Genomic DNA, 22,761 nt, shown 5'->3' with positions numbered 1-22,761 from the left:
AAACACGACGTGTATCACTTTTTCCCGTTTAATGAAGTCCTTGCGCCCTCTGCCCAGCCACGACTTGGTCGACGCGTCATTCCGATATTCGTTGTCGAGAAGCGCGACGACACATCTGTCGGTACTCCCTCGCCCTTTGGATGCTAAACGCTTGAGTATCGTCTACCAGATCACCTGATTCTAGTGAAGCACTCGTGTCCTTGCTTATCATGCCCCTTCTCCTCCGCTGTCACTGTTTTTGGTCGTCTTGTATCTTCTAGCGTCTCTTTCCTCCACCTCCGCCTATTTAGCCGCCTTGATCTCTCCAATTCTACAAAATACATGAAACGAAACTCTGGTTAACGTACAATTCAATATAAAATTAGTCGGAGCAGCTACGAACAAGAGGATAAATTAATCGAGCAACAATTTCGCTCGTTTATTTATTCCTCGCACACTTGAGAAAACGCAGTGCCTCGATTCGAGAAGATTATTAATATTCAGTCAGTCCAGGTTCTATGAACGAAGTTAGTATATACATGAAAGAATTATAGACTAGCTATCGAGCATAAGAAGAAATAACAACAAATCATCGTAAAATCGGTTCCAAAGCTCCATTTTATTCAGAATGACCAATGAAGCAACGATAAAGCATAATTCCATTTCTGAACAAGCAGTGACTAATCGTAATTTTCCCAATGCACGTACAGTATTATGCTGGTCAGCTTTGAGAAACTGTTCTTTGTCATACGTCCCTATAGTACGATGTATTATCAGCAGAATATCATTGAAAGGTTACTTTCGTTGTCTCAAACGTTGTACTTGCAGATCAATTTTGCGCGTTCCTTTTTTTGCACGGAGAATCGTTGCTTTTTCTCTCGTTTTATCAGGCTCTTCTCTTTGTCGATCGAAACGATAAGTGGATACTCCTGCATCTGTCTGACAGAATGAATGGACGGCAAAAGTATTCGAGAGCATCGTATCCGGTTCCTTTCGACACGTCAACGTGTCGCATACGCTTTGCACACATACGAGGCTTGTCAATTCTTTTGTACATTGTATCACGATGCGTCTCTTCAACTGAGCTGATACCATCGCGATTTTCCACCACCGAATAATTTATCGGTCCAGTAACAAACAGTCGATCCGACAAGCGTATACAGATTTCTCCTGAAATCTCCCCTGTTGTCAGTCAAAATTATATATAACCTTAAAACCTTTAGATGATTATCGGGAATAAATTTACGGAGGTATGAAAAATAAATAATAAGAACGAAAACGAGATTAAGTAAAAAAATAAATAAATAAATAAAAAGAAATAATAGTTGAGTATCAAATTTGTATTGATTTTGTAAATATAGAAACGTTATAATCGAACTCCACTTTTTACGAAGCTAACGATTTCTCATTATCCGGGTAAATGACTGATATCCAACGTATCAACGAACAACCTCTCCGAATAGAATATTAATAACAAAGGTAAAAGAAAATTGAGACCGCTGTAATATCGCAAAACGATAACACGACTATCGGTGATATTTACGATTCCGTGAATTTACTTTATAACAGGCTCGACAAATATTAGAAAACGGCCGAGATATGTGCCAGGTATCGACCGACATAATGGAACAACCAAACGACCAGACTCTATAATTACTTTTCCACCTTTAATTACAAAAAAAAAGGACGCGATTTCACTGATAGAGATTCGATTACTCGTATCACCGTAAGATTAACGCTCCATAAACAGTCCAAGCAGTCGAATTGTATGTATTTCTCGAGTCCGATGTCGATCTCTTTTAAATTACAGAAGCGTGTAGCAAGTGTGCCAGCGCTGATCAGAAACATGCGAAGATACGAATTACGAGGATCACAAAGAAATCAAAGCCCGATCTGTGGCTGCAACGGTTTCAGGAAATCAAATAAAATATACGACTCGGTTGATATACTTTCTAAACGATTGGGAACACGCAGAATCGTACAGCGCGGTATTCGCGTAATTTTTATCCGCTAATAGCCCCTCGGTTAGAATTCCGTTTCTCGAGGCGGATTTCAGAGGCGTGTACGCGCGGTTGAATCTGGAAATAAATGTGAAAAGGAAAAAAAAAGAAAAAACGAGACCGATGCAATTCAGGCTGCAAACGATAAGTAAGCAACGCGACAGGAATCAAAAACGTAAGTACATACGCCTTCGAGCACTTGCGCATTATGAAACTAACATAATGACCAGAGGAGGATTTCGCAAGCACATACCTAGAAAGCGTTACGAGGCGTGGAGTACGCGAGCTCTGCGTTATCTCAATTACGATATTCATATTAAATACGCATTTTCCTACGAGCTGTGCAGATTGCCACCCCGAGCACGGATTCGAAACTATTTAAGCAGACTAGCTGATCGACCTATAAGGTGTGTTGGAATTTTATAATTCGTTCGAGAGGACTTTAATGAAAATATCGACTAATTGCAATTGTCATAACATATTAGTAGAAATAACGTGAATGTAACGTAGTTGAAATTTACCAGTGGAAACGTTCAATCTTGATACGTTCCTTAAATAATGTTCGACGATTCGTGTTTTCCTATCCGTAGAAAATTTTCCAAGTATGAGAAAAATTGTCGAGGCTGAGACCAATATTAAGTCGAGAATCAATGGCAAAGGTCCAGATTCTAATAACATTCTAATTTGTATTGATTTTGTATGATTTATAATAATTAAAAATATTTCGTTATGTTAAAGTAGTATCTATATAGTTTTTAGTTCGATACTAAGCATTCGTTTGTTGCGCGTTGCTTCTGTTTTGAATATTGAGAAAAAGGTCGAAATTAATCCACAACAACACACCACATTACTCTAGATCATGCAACGCGTGTTGATACACTAAACTTTCGTACGATATAGTCCCACTGATATCTATAGCGCATAGTATTATATGCTATTAATAACTACGCGGGTTACACTTGCCGAGATATTTTTAAAAGAGTAAGCTAACGAGGTTTCGTACAAAACGAATGGAAGAAAATTTCTTAGAATTAAATGTAACATAAAACCGATGCAAATGATGTACTATGAGTAATACGATGGAAAATTACAAAGGAAATACCGATTAGTCTTATTTGAAGGAGCTTGTTCAATCACTTCAATTACCTCTTTAAACAAACCGACTCTGTTCACGTTTGTTTTCATGAGCTAAGCGATAAATTCCAGCATCTTTAATTTCGACTTAGTACATTTCGATTTCTTTAATAAAATATTCATAATATTATACAACTTTTGTAAATTTAGCAGCAAAATTGCAGAAGAATTATATCCAATAGCTAAAGTTGTTTTTTTTTTTAGGAATACTTAATTTCCATACATCATTTTTCATAATACCGATTCTACGATGCTGTGTTTCTAGAATGCATTATTATCAATAATGCGGTGAGTATCGAAATTTTCATTTCCAACATCGACCCAAAACGCTTGATAAGATAAAATTACGCGTAACATACGAACGATATAAGTCACATATTCACCACGAGCAGTAATGGAAAATTCGAAGTCCTCGCTGATATTTGAAGAAACTGCTTCGACCATCTCAATTAACACCTTTAAATCAGAAACGATTCTCAGGCTTCTTCGTACGAACGTTTACGAACTCCGCACGAGTATTGAAATTTTCATCTTCATCGTCCATTTCAAAACACTCGATGTCTTTGGATCAGATGTTTCGCGCGTGCGAAATCGCGCGCTGCGTTCCACGTGTGCGTCATCCAACATATTCCATTATATCGTATGAATGAATCGCGCGTCCCTGAATACATTTCAACCGATCGATCGGGTTCGTCTGGTGTTGGCGCTTAAGCCATTCCCTCCTCGCTTCCCGCTGTTACACGATTCTGCAAACGGTGTAAAAGCCTCGTGCGGCTTTGCTGAAAATTCCGCCGCGTTTCCGACGCGGTAAATATTGAATGAGATAATTAAGGGCCCAGATGTTCGATTCGCGGACTCCAAACGAACACGTTAATTACTCGTCTTCGATCGATCAAAGTTCGAGAGTTGGAGCCAAACCTAGCCGAGTGGCAGGACCATTTTGTAATTCGGAATGCGCACAGACAAAAGGAGACTTATTTTGACGTAAAAACATGTCGATCTGCATACGTCTGACGCGGCAATTGATTTATGAAGCTACTGACACGAGATCGACCGACTGAACCCGTCTCGACAGACAGAGACTTGAAACTCGGCATCATTAGCGGTCGTTACTTAGCGCCCGCGGCTGGAATACTTCGATCTTTTTACGATACATCCGCGGTTGCCGGATCCAGACCGTTGCCTGTTTTAATTAGAAGAAACGAATCATAATCATCGGTATATACGTCCGGTTTCATAAATATTCGCGCTCTGTGACGTTTTGAAACGTTCCAGGCACAGAGTGATGGTTTTGCTGGAGGTAGAGACACACATCTATAGAAATACAACAGTAGTAATAGATGGCAACTAAGTGATTACGGATTTTATCATTAGGTGATAATGACCACTCATACTTACTCACCTATCATTTCATTAGTGACGCTATTTAACTTATTTATAGAAATTTTTAATTCCTACACTTTAAATTAAAGTACATAAAAGATTCTTTTTTTTTTCATAAGTAAAAAAACATTCTGAAACATAGAGTAAAAAGATGAAAATGAAATATCCGATAATGAAAATCTAGTGAAATATCTTTCAAAGAAAAACAGCATTACCATCGAATTAAAACATGTCAATACGAATCGTTAAACTTCCACCACCGTTACGCACAGTCGTTGTTATAACGCCGCGACGACTTTTTGTCTCTTTATTTCTCGTTTGGTTTATTTCTTCTCTTTTTTATCTGAAGTGTTTGCACGGACAAGACGCGATACGCGCGGGCGATAAATCAAAAGATACAACGTTTAAATATTTTATTCGCGGAGAGAAAAAAATTTCGCCGAACCGAATCAAGGACGTCGGGCGCGTAACTTCCTCGAAACCGCGGTTCGTTTTATTATTCCACGGGGCGATCGTAAAGCTCATTGCAGTGCGGCGCAACGCGTTTATAATCGCGAGTCAACAACGCCTATCGCATTACTCGCCACGACCACGCACAGTACTTTTTCAATACTTTATTACATTTCTCGTTGCCACGCACGAGAGCACGCCTCCTCCCTCGCGAGTTTCCGGGAATCTTTTTTCATTCATCGATAAAGGAAGAATATCTCTTCTACGTTATTATCCTATTCCTTCGGTGATCTTGATTATATGCGACGAGGATGCAATTAAAAATCTCGTCTTGTTTTATGTCACCGACAAGTTACGATTTTTAAATTGAAAAACTTCTAGACACGTATTGTTCCTACGTTAACGTATGCAAATGCGATGTGAAATTGCAAACTGTTTGCAACACCTTTGGATCATTTGCATGTGCAGTCGATTTAATGTGATGCAGTGTAATTGCAAGTCAATAAACCTTATCGCGTTACTGTTTATGGAATATCCTTTTTTTCTTCTCGAGTTTTTTTTGTGTTATTCCTTTTTGAATATTTGAAATATGTTATAAGACATTTACTAATCCTTAGAAACGGTATTAGCTTCGATCATTTATACAATTTCGAAAGTCGAATTGAATCTTTTTAATTATCTATTTCTTTCAGATATATATATAAAATATATATATATATATATATATATAATAGATTAAAAATTGAATACCGTTAAGTAATGTTCGATATTCGGATGTCGTACTGTAATATGATTGTAATATGATTGATGTAATATAATTATTAACGCAGGCATTTGCAAAGATATCTCCATTTGTATCGATACATAATTTTTACCATATTTAAACTAGTACAATCTAATTAATTTCGAAATTAATTGCTTGGAAGATATGAAACCTATATGTGTCGTTTAATCATTCTTCAGCTTAAATATGCCATCAAAAGATACAATATATTCAAAATGCACGTTCTTGAATACACGAATTCATTTGACAAATAGATTCAGTTTGCCATAGTCACATATATGGTACGTGTATTATTTTTCCCAAAAAGATAAAAAAGCAAGTATCCCTTCCCGGTCCCAACGAACGGTTTCAAAACAAAACAAATCGATGAAAAGACAAAAAAAAAAAAGAATGAAGACAACAGATAACAAACTTAAGATACGAAGTTTTCTTGCACTTACCTAAATTTAATCGACGGAGTGTAAGATAAGAAATACGCGACGGCAGTAGATAATTCCTGTCACCGGTCAGACACGATCGTTCGCGTAAACAACTCGCGGTATTGCAACTTTTCTCTGTTAATCCTCAAAGAGAACAATAACACGCAATTGCCAATGATACTACCTTTCCTAACTCAAGGTGGACAACAGAAGTGCACCACTCCCATTAACACGACGAGCGCGTGAACGCAAATTGAATTTGAAAAAGTGTTGAACGTCGATGATTTGCATATGCGTTGAATTTCGCGCAACGCAGTAGGCGGGCGGCAATATTTCGCGCGTGCAACGTAATTACGCCGAACGAAGACGAGGGTCACTGGGTGTAATAATTGAATGACGATTGCCCGGATAGCATAATAATCAGCCCATCGCCAACCAAAATGACTTTCACCACACGCCGGACTCCATGGCGACGCGGCGCCTGGAACACGGGGCGTGTACTCCTCGGTTAATGTTCAAACCGGCGTGTACACGAACCGAAACCCGCCATTTGGCCAGCTCGATGACACTTTCTTCTTCTGGCGAACCTTGTACTTTCTACATGTACAACCATTTTGCGTCGCAAAATTACTTTCGCCTGTCAGTTTGGAAACGCGACGAATATATTAGACTTCTCTTTTCGAGAGCGAAGCTATGTCGTTCTGCTTGGTAATTACGCTTAATTCGAAGATATCGGAGGGGAGAAATTTAACACGTAGTGGTCCTTAACCTTTCAACGGTCAGATTTCTTTTCAATTTTATATCCGAGCACGAACCGACTGAGATTTCTTACGCCTTCTTGTAAAAATTATAACAATGTTTTCTACGTTCACAATAGTGTACGAAATACTTTTATCAAGATAAAGAAAAAAAAGCGAAAGATGGAGTATAACGTAAATCATATCGCATTCAATTTCAAATTTTCCATCCACGAATGTGCAAGACTTTATACATAAATTCATACCTTGTAAATATAGTAATACATTTTCTATATTGTCAATGTATATACAAGGTATACAAAATATTTTTATCACTATGAAGAAAGAATAGCGAAGCTTTTTTTTACCAAAATAAAGAGACAGATCATTCCGCTTTGTGTATTAATATTTAATATATACATATAGCAAAGCGACATCCTCCATGTAAGATACAATTTCGATTCACAAAGATCAATGAATAACGCAATGAGACAGACAAGGGAGCGTTAAAAAGTTAATCATACGCGTGTTTTTCTAATTTCCTGTTCACCGTGGACTTTTCCACACTTGCGCCGCAAATTAGAGATTGCGTGATCATACTTATCAGCAGACTTCCATCCACTCAAAGAGTCGCGGCGGTTCAGACTATATCTACCTGACTGTGTCGTATTTACAGGTATTTCTTTGATCGTTCTCTACGAAACGCCAGGTTGACGACCCTTTGATAACCAAGCGTGTTGTCGCAGCGATCGTGGATTTCGAACCATCCAAGTAGGAAGCATTTAGCAATCGACGCGTTAATGAGATCTCCGTACCGAAAGCTCTGTGCGTCTTCGTCGTTCAAATTGACCATATTTCTGTCTCTTTTCTCTACAAAGTTAACGTTTAATGGTTATTTAGTTCTTGGAACACCAACATGACGAACAAAACTCGTCAAAGATAAATGAAACACAAAATTCCAAACGAAATAATCACAAAATAGATACAGTGACTCATGGAAGTAACCGAACACTTATAGAAGCCTCTCATGAATTTATTATCTGTGCTACACGAAATATGTTGATATTTATTAACACTGCGACGAAACAACTGTCGTAATCACATTGGAAAAATTTGAAAGAAATCTGAAAATGTATATATGAGCTACAAGATATTTAATGCAAATACATCTTTTGCAAAGGTAAGAAAAATATTTAAACAATCAACTAACTAATATTATAACTGTATTACATAACTATATTATATAACTATATTATATTAATAAGACCTAATATTCAATGTAACCATACTTAACATTTATTATATGTTTAAGGTAGCTATTTGTGACGTAGACTAATTTTACTGTTTGTAAGTATTACTGTTTGTAGTAAATATCTTGTAGCTTGTATATACATTTTCAGAGCCGTTTCAAATTTCACTAATATAATCCAAGGATCCAGAATAATAGATATTTCAAACATTTTGTAGAAAAATCTCATTGAATATAAATTCATTTTTACTTAAGAAAAGAAGGCCAATTACAGTAAATCTTAAAGAAGCTTCTCAAAGAATAAAATGTTAAAAAAATATTAAGCTTTACTTGTTTTGATTACGAATAATCATAATAAAAGATTAAAAATTTTTTTCATTCATTTACAAATAATCATTAGCGATGATGGGTATTTTATTTTATTTACGAATAATTATTCTAGATTACAAAAATTTAATTTTGATTACTAGTAACCATTATCAATAGCCCGAATTTTATTTTGGCTACCGATAACTGATATCGACTATGAACATTTTATCTGATTACATTCGATTTGCGAATTGTCATTTTATATTACTGACAATTAGCATAGCAATACAAGCGCCAATTAATTGATACAAGCGCATACAAAATTTTGCACAATATCTTTTATTTTATTCTTTGTTTCATATATTTTCATACCGTCTTTTATCTTTTTTTGCTCAATAAATTATGCATAAGTTTCACAATCCATGTTTTTATGTCAATAAATATAGACTGATTATAAGTAATGTTAACAACGACTGTCAATAGTCAAATATAACCAAAAAATAGTTTTGCCATCGATAATAGTTAGCGGTGATCAACATAAAATTCGAGTCGTCAATAATGGTTACTCGTAACCAAAAAAATTCCTGTCATTTATATTGGTTACTGTTAACCAAAATTAGATTTCCGCCATCGATAATGGCTATTCGCAACCAAAGTAAAATTCCCGTCATCGGTAACGATTACCACTAATGAAAAAACTTTTGCTCATATATAATGATTATTAGTAACCAAAATACTCTAATTCAAAATATTCATTCTCATACAATAACTTTCAATATTTGTCTTACAATAATTATGATGTCTGGTATAATCACAGTTGTGTCTTATTATAGCGCCAGTGAAATTTCAAAATGTTTTATAATATACATCGGTATTTATATCGATATAAGAAGATTTATATCGATAAATCTTCTGTGAAATAGCGTTTGAATACTTTCATAGACCACTTTATATGTATATATTTTTTCCTCGAAATAAAGGAAGATTGAATATAGACGTGTTACTATTGGTTTTACGTACATGTACAAAGCAAAAAAAAATATGACGATCATAGAGAGAAGAAGAGGCACGATCGGTATAGAAAAAGCTGGTGATGCAGCACAATGCTCCGTGCGTGTACGTAAATAACGCGAGCGCTGTTATCTCGTCGGCTCCCTGCAATATGGAACGCGTTATCTGCCAGTCGGCTACAGAATATTGCGTTTTTATCGCGAAACCGCGGGATTTGCGTGGCGCGGAGGGGCAATGAGCGAGGACAGATACGGGAGATCGGTAGTAAAGATCGATTACGCGTTGCGTCGAACGCATCTACGACGATTTTTCATTCCAGACGAGTGATGATTCGTTGACGAAATGCAATTACGTCGAGCAATCCGCCTTTTTTCCTTCTTTCTAACGTGTTGTGTATTTTCGAATGTTTAACGATAATTTTTTTTTTTTTATCAAGATCGGTAACGTGATTGGCTCAAAGACGATATACGAGCGAGATCTTTATACGTGTAATTGCAATGACGAATGACAATCTGTTTAACTCGACTGACGAATGCATTTTTTTTTTTTTTTGATACGATAATTTCCAGGACTGATAATGCTTTATCTAAATAATCGTTAATACCATACGTCGTTTATTGTTTGGCAGAGTAAATATCAGGAAATTTATACGAACAATTGATCTCTGATTGGCACAGGTAGAATCATAAATGTATACGTTACTTCGAAACGGGATATTTTGGAAATAAAAAATATAAATAATATTCTGCTTACATATCATTAAAATTACTTCTATAAGCTTATTCTTTTTACATAACACAATTCTCTGACCTTGTACGTTTTATGCTATTAAAACACCCAACAAAATCCCTATCTATCCTTTTACCGTATTTTACTTATTTTTACTGTAGTCGTAAAAAGATTTCAACACAATCCGAATATTTAATTCTAGAACGTACTACCAGGAATGAATGCAATTTTATCGAAATAATAAACTCAACATCAGCAAGCAAACGTCGATATCTACGAAATCCATCGCGACAAAAATAATTACATTTCCCCCACCCGATATCGTACGTGTGATCGTTTATCAAACGATTAACGAAGTACGCAGATAAAGTTAGAAGTTGAAACCCCGATCGATTACCTGGCACACTACGACGCAGGGACGATTTATTCATCGCGAGTCTATGTATCGATCATCAAATGTGTTTATATTCGAAAAATTCTTTTTATTCGCTACGCATGACTAATTTATCGCACTTAGTCCGATTCTCAAGGCCAAGTGACTGGCTAATTTCGTCGGTTAACCAATTCCCCCATAATCGTTTATTCCTCTAACATCCAAAGCTATTTTTCGTATAACCTTAACATTTCCATTTTTAATTTCACGAAAACAAGACAGAAGGAGAAGACGTGAAGTCCTCGTATCGAATAATTGATCATAGTCAAAAAATAATACATACACAATATCCTTACTATTAAAAGTAACTGCAGATATTTATGGATTTATTGTGAAGGCGTAGATATGCACAAAATTTATATACCTAATATGGAAAAATATATGAAATATCCAGAGATATATTTTTATTTGAGAAATTAATAACGCGCGATATTAGATGAAAAGTAAAAAAGTCGTCACCACCTGCAATGATTGCAGATAGAATTGCGAGAATATAGATATTAAAACGAAATTCAACGGTGATAGCTTTCAGCAATCAATATTTAGAAGCATACAGATTTCCCTGCTAGAAAGCAATTTTCGCAGACGAAAAATTGTTGTCGCGAGACTACATATATGCCGCCAAGCAGTGAACTAAATCGCGATTTAGCCGGTCATTCCTACGACAGTCTATCCGTTTCTTTACAGCGTAATCTGCTCGTAAAACGTAATCGTTGTCGATTATTAGCCGCACGAGCGATTTTTCCGCGGTGAGAAAAAGCGTGGCAGCGAGGTAACGACCGACCAGAGTAGATAACGTGGACGCAATATTTATTCACGAGCAGGAAATGCACGCACGTGCCCGACGATAGATCGATCCTAGAGATGGAAGGAACACACTCGCGCGCACACAAACCCACACAGACGAAGTTTGATAGATCTCAAGACGAGTCGAGAGATTGGCTACGCGTAGCAGGAATGCCGCGAATTTGAGGTGTGGCGTACACTCTCGATCCTTCCACTCTCTTCAGAAAGGATACCTCTTCCTCCTCCGCTATCCGTGGCCAACCTACTCACCACTAGTCGTGACTACTATTATGATCAGCGTTTAGATTCATCCGCTACGTCAATCGTGTTCGACATCTCTATCGATCGCGACAGATCAAAAACCGTTATGCCGCTGTCGTGCGAGATCTCAAGGACGGATAGGAAAAAGCTACAAGATCCAGAAGCAAGAAAAGCGAATGATTTGTGTTCATCGAGGAGATGGTAAAAAGTGATCGAAGTTTTGTTAAGGCTTCGTGTTCTACAGGTTTTGCTCGACAGTTTCTTGGCTGCCGAGGCTTCGATGGAGAATGGAATTTTCATACTGAAATTTTTCACGAAGATTTACCCAGGATATGTATAAGATTACAGATTTTGCAATTCCTCAGACCTGGCAGAACGAAGTAATTGAAGATCCTATCGGTGGATTGGGTATCCAGGTGTATTTGTAGGCTTTATCTTCGTAGCTAGGTATAAAGTTAAATCGATTTCGTTCTATCGACGGGAAGACTAATTGTGGAAAAATATGAGAAATCGTGTATGCATCACGATAAGGAAACAGATAGTTGCCGGTTTCTTATCTGCATTGTATTAGGCGAGAAAATTGCCCCTGATAACAAAATGCTGTATTCGGCCTACGGAAATAAATCGTTTCAACCTTATTGGGACTATAATATATTGTATATATTGTTGCTATAATATTGCATTTTTATAATAATTAATTAGATGTACGTATATTAAATTTCGTATTTTTTGTGATAGATATCTTTATAATTATGAAAATAAAATGCCAAACTTGAACAAGAGGCAGCCTTTCATTGGAAAACAAAGGTGTGTGCAAATATTTTTGTTGCAGCCACTATATATACTAAATATACATATATATAAGATGCATATATATATATTTATAACACGATTATAAAATACAGAATATATCCAAATAAGAAGGACCTTTTAGACGAATGATTATAATCTGACAATCGGGTAATTTTCTTCCTGAAATCACCCTTATTATACGATATAAAGAATTAGCATACATCATGGGCGAGGTTCCTACTTCGGAGAATATTCAAAGTAGCGTTGTGCAAAGTAGCATGGCAGGAATGTTTGCAGTCGAAAGGCATCGCGTTCCTAAATATTGAAATGTATTCGCGAGCGGAGAGTAAGAATGCGCGATTTTCTTCGAGAGCTCGGAAGATCTGACGTCACAACTTAAATATTAAAAAGGAATATCCGCCCGGAGGACGAGGAAACGGGACGTACGATGAATGAAACGTTCGTCGAACGTCCTTGATTTTATTTCGTGGCGTGTCGTTTCCTACGCTGGTGGCAGGAATCGATCGGTGAAAGTTTTTGTCGGTTAAATGAAAGTGAAAACAGGATTTTCACGCGGTGGGTGTGCCGCGTGCATACTTTTGCGGATGCACGTGGTACTGAGTCGAAGGAAAACCCATAACGCTGCTTGGCTCGTATTACATAGAGTTCTATTCATCGAAAGTCCTCGAAATGGACAGAACACAGACCATGCAAGAGTGGCAAACGAGAAAATATCCAGAGAAACATGAATGAAGAGGAGAAGGAAGAAGCTCTACGTATGGCATACTCCGGTTACCAGACGAAACGCATCGAGAACGTGAAGTTTTTCACAAAATCGTAAGAAAAATGTGCAGCTCCCGGGCAAGCATTCCATTTGTGCCCGAAAATAAACACTCTCGTAGGCCCTTACATCCTGACCCTTCTTGGAAAACAGACTGACGAAAATTTCTTTTCCCTCGTCTAGTTAAACCTATAGGTTCTGGACATTTGCAGGAATTTCTGTAGAAGATTTACGGAGGTTCTTAGTAAAATGAAATATTTCATGCTTCTAAATATTCGATGTTTAAAGTAAATAATCTTGCTGAATATAATTTTTGTTTTATTTCTTTCTTCAATTATTATTCAGCATCAATAACATTATAAATTAAAGAAATATTACCTAAAAATCTCCAATTTAGAATTCAAACGACGCCTCATTTTGCGTCTATCCATATATTTTAGAATACTACATATCTTTGATTGTTTACAGATTATAATATATAGTCTATAGTTTGTCATATCGTTTATGCGAAATTATTGAATTCCTATACCTAATACTTCGCGCGTATCATTAGGAAACTGGATGCTATTATTTTATAGAAAATCATTTTAACTTCGACAAGATGGGACAGCTGAAGTTCTTCCTTTGTCAGTAAACCTTCCACAGCTATTCTGAGAAACTAAAAGAATATACCTGAAGTAACTCCTACATGAATTCACAATTTACTAAGGAAAAAGAAACAGAATCTTAGAATTCGAAAAACCCAAAGAAAAATAGTAAAGTCGAAAGATCGTAAAATAAAATGCTACAATTAAAAAATCTTGAAACGAAATCCTAAAAGTCCTATCGTCAAAATCCTATCACTCAAAAAATATCTCCACTATTGTCATCACCCTTAAACGATTCAAACGAAAACCAGAAATTCAAAGCACATAACAAAGATGCTAAGAAAAGAGGAATCCTATTCGTACGTGTCCCTAGTCTGAGCCAAGGGAGTATCATTGTGCACGGTTACATCCTGTACTTTTTCACGTGGTAGAGGATTAAGGTGGGCGCACGGCGCACAGCGCACAGCGCACAGCGCACAGCGCACAGCGCACAGCGCACAGCGCACAGGGCATAGCGCATAGCGCACAGCGCACACTCGCTCGTCTACCTGGGTTCCAGGCTGGAGCAAATCTTTGGAACCATTAATAATATCGCCGGCGCAATTATCGGGCCAGCTGCTACGTTCCTTGGAGGCCCCTCGAGGCCTCTCAGCAGGTACGTACGTGGCTAGAAGCGGAATATTTCGTCGTATACGTGTGTACGTTTTCCGACGCAGGTACGTAACTATGTTCCCTAGAACCCTTAATTTCTGTTATCTCAATGTGGTTCGTCGCTCCCCATTCGTTCTAAAACAATTCGTGGGCCGAGATACCAGTACCGGGACAGAAAAACAAAGCAGACTCTACGGGCAAACTATGTATTACTGTTCCCAGTCAAAGCTAGACACGTATACTGGAATTACGAAGATTACTTTCGAAACCGGTCGATTTTACGACTACCCCGAAAAACGTATACTTCCAACCAGGTAGAACGAAGCTACGACGAAGAAAAGAAATATTTTTTTGTCTGAACCACAGTAACAATAGCTATAGAGAGAGGAAACCATAGAGGACAAAGGCACTGGCGAACATCGACGAAACGCTCGTTCGCTTGTAAAATTTTATACCCGCCCATTATTGGCTTCTATTTTCCAGTAATTATCTTTTTATTGCGTCATTCGATCATCGCACGATCGCCTCTATTTATTAGCCTCTGTTTTACCCCGAACGTTTTTTTTTTTTTTTTTTTTTCAATATCGTTCACGAGCATCGTCGAATAAAACGCATCGTTCGATCGACCGGATGTATCGGTTCGAAAATACACTTCCTGCTGTTGCTTTTATATCAAAAGGGGGTTTAGGAAAGAAACTTCTCTTTTGCATCGATTCCCACGCGATCCAAGATCCATTACGATCGTACGGAAGAAGACTTCTCAACCTCAGAAACAGAAACAAATCTCGACAAATGACGACGAACGGTGACAAACGACGAAATTTGCGCTCCAACATCGACAATTGACCATCTCCCAGTGACGAATGTATGTACATCATTTTGCGGCCGCAATCTCGTGCCCGTCAATTCATTAATTAATCGGTGGACAGGCCGCGCGTCGCTCGCTGCGTGCACGCTACCAATTACCGCCACATTGTCGCGCATAAATCATTAGCAGACGTGACGCTTCCATAATTCGGTTAATTTCCACTGTTTTTATTGTGCTTTGCGACCTATATGTACTATATGCCAATATTTCCTCGATTTTCTATTCCAAATCTTTTCTTATCTTGATTATCGATACTGAATACTTTGCAGTAATACGAGATTGAAAAATTCGCAAAAAAGAGTGTATAATATTCAGAGTGATTTATAAATTGATTGCCACGATAATCAAAGTGGTTGTGACGTGTCCGAAATAATTTTCAGTTAAATTAAGAAAACGTGTCCAAAGATTGTGGCAACCGGTTTGTGTACTACGTCGTATATGATTTCTTTAAAAATTACATTGATCAACTCCATAAATTGAGAAGTATCGAAATGAGATGATGTTACAAAAGCTTTTTTTAAATTCACCTTAGAATTTACTATCGCTTACGTATATTATATTCTTTCGATAAATGAACTTTATGGAAATAATTTGTTGCTTGAGAATCGAACAACAATCCTGTACTTGGGTAATGGAATTAAGAAATTAACAAAAAGTGAAATTGATTAATCGGGCTTTCGAGAGATTCATTATGTAAATACTACGTACATCTCCTGCTTTAAATATTACACAAGCAGTGCATTCATACGTGCGAACTTGTGACTATGCAACCGAGAACATCGCACATGACGATTCCTATCCAACACCATGCGAACGATAAAAATCTATAATTAACGTTCGATCACGACGGATCAACGCGTTTACGCTTTATCGAAACAACGTGGTTCGCAAGAAAGATTTATACTATCGTCTGAAATTTTTTAGCAGCGTTCCCTCGTGTAAACTTTACGAAACGCGTCATTCCTATTTACCACGTAATTCTTTCTTTCGTGAAGCATGATAACATAGCGAACAGATTACGAGAATTATTATTGGGGAATTCGATGATCGATAATCAAATGCGATAAACAAATATTTGAAAACAACCGAACAAAATTCTTTCTTTAACTTTACTTTTCTTTTCTTCGTATTATTGTGACGAATACGACTGATCGGATTGTAAATTGAACAAAGGGAAGCACGCAGTGGGAGAATACTCAATAAATCGTCCGAAAAAGATACGACCTTCGTGTGCGTGAAACGTTCCCAAACGCGAGGCTCGTGACTCGTGAGTATATACTCGTGCCTATCGCAGCTTATCGAGATGCGTGTGAGTCGGTCATTAATAAAAGGGTCGCAATGCTCACGGTGAAAAGCGAAGAGACGAGGGCTCGTATCGATCAAATAACCATCGGCCGCCATGTGGAAAGACACGGACTCGTGGGATTTCCGTTTCTAACGGGAGACGTGGCGTTAATCAAGCTTGCAAATTCATCGTAAATCGCCGGTAAAAGAGAAAGAATGACATTTAAAAAATCTAAAAACATATAAGTGATTAAAATTCCCAATTCTTCATAGAATTTCCATTTCTAGTGAGAGATAATCGATCTTGTGTATTCATCGCAAATTGCGGGTAAAAATATATTGAAGAATTACAAAATTTAGAAACGTTTGTAAAGTTAAATTGGCCAAATCTTTCTTTTTGTGTTCTGTCTATTTAGGATGGATCTTTAAGAATCTTAACCGTTTGAGTCCCAAGGGTCTTTGAAAAAACACGGTCGAAAAATCCCAAACAGCGCGATAACGCTTGCCTTAATCGATTGCGAAGAGAAACAAAGCGGCGCGATAGCGCTCGTCATATTTGTTATTTCTATGAAATACGTCTATATTATTATATATGCGTACTATTAGTTTATAAATATTTCAAGTTTTGTTCAATAAACATTATTAAGAAGATAAGAATGAAATACAAAATACCGTCAGTTGTCAGTAGCGTTCAAATGTACTGGTAAATGGTTAATAAAGTTAAAGTTTATTATGAAGTAATGATTAGTATAGAGATGTTCGTTTGGGGAAAGATTTTAGTGAAACAATATGAATGAAAAATTACTCGTTGAGATAATGTATGAGCGTACATTTGTTACGTATCCTACATCCCGTGCGTCCAGGAAGTTTCGTATCGAATTTATCAAAAACACGACGGGAAGCCTGTTATAAGATGATAGGCCAAGAAGAAAGTGAATAACGTTTTACTAACGCTGAAAAAATTCGTCTAGTGAAAACAATTGTTGTAGCTAAAATCGTCGTTTCCTTCGTGACACGAGATTTCAGTTATACGCAGTTCGTCGGAAACTTTAATGAAAAGCCTTGTTTCGAAACTTTAATCGAAAACTTTAATTAAAAAGCATCGTGCAAAATCTTTGCCAAATGAGTTTGACGCGCCAATATTTCATACCTACAGAATATATTATCAAACATAAAACATACAGGAAGGAAGAATATTAAATATTAGACATTAAATAGTAGAATATTAATAGCAGAATTGTACGGTGTCCCATTTTAAAAACTGAACTCATGATATTTACAAAACTATGTGATATACAGGAGGCCGTATTATCAAATATGAAAAATAAAATATAGAAAACTAAGAGAAGAAAGATCATATGCCATATTGTCAGAATATAATTTCAAAAATCTAATAGAAAATCTTGACGGAAGATCAACGCGCCAATATTTAATATCAAATGTAAAAAATAAAAAAGGCTAAAAAAGAGAAGGTGACATTAAACTGATATTTCGGAATAGAATATCAATTTCGTCGCAAAATATTTGCAAAAACGAAATTCCTACGTCAACGGATTCTTAGCAATGACACATGTAATAATAACAAAATCTCGAGGAATATAACGCAGTTGTGGCGATAGTGAACGTTGCGTCGCGTCGTTGAGGAAAATTTTCCACGCCATACGAATATTCTGACCTGGCTGCTTTTGATACATTGTCGTCGAGTCGCATGGAAAAGGAACGCTGTTACGTCTGGGCTATGCGTTTTAGAACCGTGGCTGCAACAGTGTGCACATCACGTGCGTACACGCGAAGGTGCGTTCGTGTGCGTGCTGCACAGCCCGATTTATTGATCACACGCGTCGCACGCAATGTACGACGCGTGTGCCTGCGTGTCGCAACGAACGGCCTACGAACTTTAACAAATTCCGTCTAGGATCCATCATGACATGTGCGTGAAGCCAACTAACATTAGCATAAAACCAGAGGGAAACGAAACTCGACTCAACTAATCGCGTTGGGGAACGAAAATCGTTGGATCATCCGATAAATGAACCTCTTCGAAACTAAACTGATCGAATTTACTTTCTATAAATTTCGTTTCCGAGTACATGATATTGATGTTCAATTTCTTGAAAAAAAAGTTACACGATAGCTCTAATTATGAACGTTATGCAAAATCTTTATAAAACAGGTTCGATCCGAAGATCGAGGTTTTTACATATTGACATATGATTTATTATACGCTGTTGCGAACGTTTGATTATTGCAAAACAAAAAAAAAAAAAAAAAAAAAAATAGCGTAAGTAATCGTGGATTACAAGGCATATTTTAAAGATAATGTTTGTAACATTATCGATGTCTCTAATCTTCAATTAATGGAGGTAGTCAATGTGGCTTCTGAATGGCTGGTATATTGGCTCGATCGTTAATGAATCCTTAAAGATACGATGATTCGATCAAATTTAACAGTTATAGATATTAAGGAAATAACGTGGAAGATACTTTTTGTTAAAAAATTGTCTCGTATAAATTGCAAAAGAATTTTGGAAAACTCGCGCAATAGTGGCAGATTCTTAATGATTCAAATAATCGAAATTTAAATATATTTTTACATAAATAAACACGGATTTAAGGAATTATAAAAGTTTTGAATCTCTAACGAAGAATTAGCCGAAAACACAAGATTAAACGTTCGATAAGAAAATAGATTGTATCAAATATCGAGCGGAATCGAAGATCATAAAAAATCTTACCCAGACGACCATCGATCCAAGTTCAAACAATCGAATTTATAGATTAATCACTGGTCTAAAAAAAAGACGAGTGTACCGTTAAGAGCTTAAATTGCGAGTCTAATCAGAGCGGGATCAACGAGAAGGGATTTGAAGAAATCGTAGGCGACATAACACGACTGAGAAACGGTGGGGTGGGGGGTGGCAAACAAATTAACGGACGAACCATTCAAGCGAGACGGTCACGATCGTTCCGATATCGATGAAAAAGACCGAGAACTGAAGGAGCTCATCGCCGTGGATTAGATCGAAACGTGTTTGCCGACCGATAGCTCACACATACGAAGCCAATGATGTGTGCGGCTACTGTGTTGGTTCGAAACTGCGAGAAATACGAGCTTCGTGACACGTACTGGTGCAATTGCAATTCACGCAACGCAACTCTTTGCAACATGTTTACACGGAGACTACGGATCGTATCGTATCACGGAAGAATTCCTATGCAATTTTAAACGCGAATTTAAACGGTCTCGATTCGATACCAACTTAACCCAATAGAGAGAAAAAATGAAACCGCTACGCGATGATGAAGGATTTTCGCGCGTCCTACCAAGCAAGATTGAGTCCACGTAATTTCTATAAAAGCACGACTACGCAGCGAGCAGGGACGGCGTAGTTAACGACGTGGGCCGTGGTCGATCGTGCAATTAACTTTAACGAACGGCGGCCTTGCGATTAAACTTAATTAGTATCGCGGTAATAACTCGTTAATAATCAGAGCCGTGTACCACGCCGCGGCCATAACACGCTCGTATTCTTCGTGCACGTGCATACACGTGCGCACAGGACGCGGTTTCGGGGCTTGCATGTGTGTTCGTTTCGTTCGTTTTATATATTTACGTGACTACGTGGACCAAACTGAAGGGGAAGGAAGGCACGGTGATGCGAGAGATGCTTTAAGGATGAACGTTTCAATCTGCCAGAGAAGCTCCCTCCTCCTCCTCCTCTTTTTTTAACCACGACGACGACGTGGAGGCGTTTATATTAGCGAACCAGCACAATCATCACCAACAATCAACGAATTGCGTGAACGTAAGAAAATCATCACGTAAGAAATTCATTAATTCACTGGCCGTGTTCTTAGTGACACATTTTCCGTCGATGCCAAGCATTTGTGTGGCCAGCGATTATAAAATGTCTCGTGCAATGTTTCGGCGTCTTAAAAGACGATGGAACACAAAATCGTAACAACACCAGAGATCCAGGAAGTTTTCGTTTTCGTGCGTTGTTCTGTTTCTCGTTTTCACTTACGGACAAAGAATCATCGTCAGTTGCCAGCAAAACACATCGGACAGCAACCATTGAAGAACTCTAGGCGAGTATAAACAGACAGAGAGAAAACGTTTCGAAGCGTAGAACCGGCACTGACTGAATGATTGACTAGCTGACTGAATAGCCGACTCGTTGACTGGCAGACGCGAGCTTCTGTTGCAAGTCTACACCGGCGAGCCACTGCGTTTCTTCTTCTTTCTTCCGTGTGTGTTTTAGCAGGCTTTCCCCTCACACTCTCGACTGTCCTCCATGTCCTCCGGGGAGGGCACACGTAGCGGCCCTTCCGGCTTTTCCACGACGCTCGTACGTCGACTTGTGACGTACGATCTCTCACGATAAACGTTTAAACTACGGAAGAGATGCCAGAGAGTGGAGTGTCTGTCAAGCTGCGTCTATCTCTCCGGACAAGTAAACAATAAGAACGACGCGGCGCCAACAATGCCGGAGGAAAACGAAACCACGATTCGTCGGTAAAAGAACGAGAAACGGAAAAAAATAATAGAAAAATAGATCGCGGGTCCAAGCCGTACTCCGTCCTATATCACGGACTGTACTTGATCGACGGAGCTGACGAACAAACGTAAAAACGTGCACTACCGTCTCTCTCTCCCGGTTACGACGAGCGAGGCGGTTAGAAACATCGAGCACGAACCTGATTGCGGGGCGGCGCACCGAATTATGGGCCGCTATACGCTTTCGGCTGCCTCTCGCTCCCTCTCCTCCTTCTACCTCTCTCCTGCTCTCGCCTTTACCCTCCCTCTCTCGCTACCTCGTCTTTCAGCCCCACCACACGGCCTGTTGACTTGTCCCCACTATTCCTCGCGTTTAGCTCTCCGTCTCACGCTAGACGACTCGCCCCCACCAGAATAACATGAACACGCTCCTAGGACGCTCTATACTCCATACTATACAGTCTACATACCTTCCCCTACCAGCGTACATTGTTGGCGCGAGCGGTAGCATTGCCCCTTGCGCCTGTTTCGAAACCTCTCTCGCGCGAGAGCAACGTTGCCACCTTACGGCGTAGCTGCGGGGATGATGGACGTAGAGCTGGCTGCGAGCTAGCGTCGCGCCCGACACTCTCCGACTCGCTCGGTACACACGCGTCACGATACCTAGACCGCTGCTTCCGACCGGAAGTCCCGCTATGTGACGCCCCTCGTGTCACCAGACAGACGCTGTCTGACGATCCTTCTCGCGGTTGATCGATGATCGGATAACGCGCTAGAACAGGTAGAAAGGGTTGCTTCCCGTGCGGGTACAGATGACTTTCAAAGGGAAAAGTTGACGGGTGTTCACGATGTTCGACGGAAAAAGGTTTTTTTCATGGTGGATACAGAACTCTTGAGTTCAGAATTGAGGGCCATCGGGTGCCTCCCTTGGATTGGAAGTTAAAAAATTCTTGGTTTCGCTATTGCTTAGTTTTTATAAAAATAAGAATCTACATGGAGGACGTATAACTTGGATTTCCAGAAACGATTACATCATTATCCTCGTTAAAAATAATGGTGCGTCTTTTAGAAAGTTACGAGTGAAACATTTTTGAATTTTCGTCTTTCTCTTTTAAGCAATCGCAGTAGCTGATTTCTAAGAAAATAAGAATCGACGTAAGAGTTACCATTTAACTTTCAGCGATATAAACGATGGTTTTCCCAAATAATTGTAAAATAACTTTCCTATCCGGAGGTCTAGAAAATCATGCAAGAACGTGTCATCTTTAAACAGCCACTTAAAACGGTTATTGTTGAGAGAGACATGTTCTGATTCCAGCCACCAGCCTGCAGCACTGTATGGTGCAAGCTCCCATTTACTTAACGTCCCTAGCACTTTGTTTTACGATCAATAACATTCGATTGGAACGTAGCCATTCGTCCAAAGTAAGTGCGTCTTTATCGAAAGCTAGTGGTCATTGGGAGTAAACTTGGAGTGTTATCACTGATGGTCGGTAAGGAGAGCTCCAGAGTGAAATCACGGATGAAATCGCGAAGAGGGTGGCTACCCTCGCGCAGAAAACTGTAGACCGTTTCTTCTTTTGCGAGCTATTTTCTCCCATGACACTTCTTTTACCCTCCGTCAGATGTCGGGATG

General features: G+C 38.5%; 1 long non-coding RNA gene across 3 annotated transcripts; it reads right to left on the bottom strand.

The window, feature by feature from the left end:
- Window positions 1-264: 264 nt before the first annotated feature.
- Window positions 265-21,336, bottom strand: LOC138185824 (uncharacterized). 3 transcript variants are annotated; one of them, XR_011174718.1, is made up of 2 exons: window positions 20,242-21,336; window positions 265-310 (listed from the first exon to the last, which is right to left on the bottom strand). It is a non-coding gene; the product is annotated as an uncharacterized LOC138185824 (long non-coding RNA). The 3 variants fall into 3 exon arrangements; XR_011174720.1 differs by having other exon boundaries at window positions 20,653-21,336; XR_011174719.1 differs by having other exon boundaries at window positions 20,906-21,336.
- Window positions 21,337-22,761: the final 1,425 nt, after the last annotated feature.

This window comes from Bombus flavifrons, chromosome 12 (assembly GCF_040668555.2).
Source record: "Bombus flavifrons isolate JBK064 chromosome 12, iyBomFlav1_principal, whole genome shotgun sequence".
Taxonomy (NCBI): Eukaryota; Metazoa; Arthropoda; class Insecta; order Hymenoptera; family Apidae; genus Bombus; species Bombus flavifrons.
The sequence above is the reverse complement of the archived record's forward strand: the minus strand, read 5'-3'. Positions and strand labels throughout refer to the sequence as shown.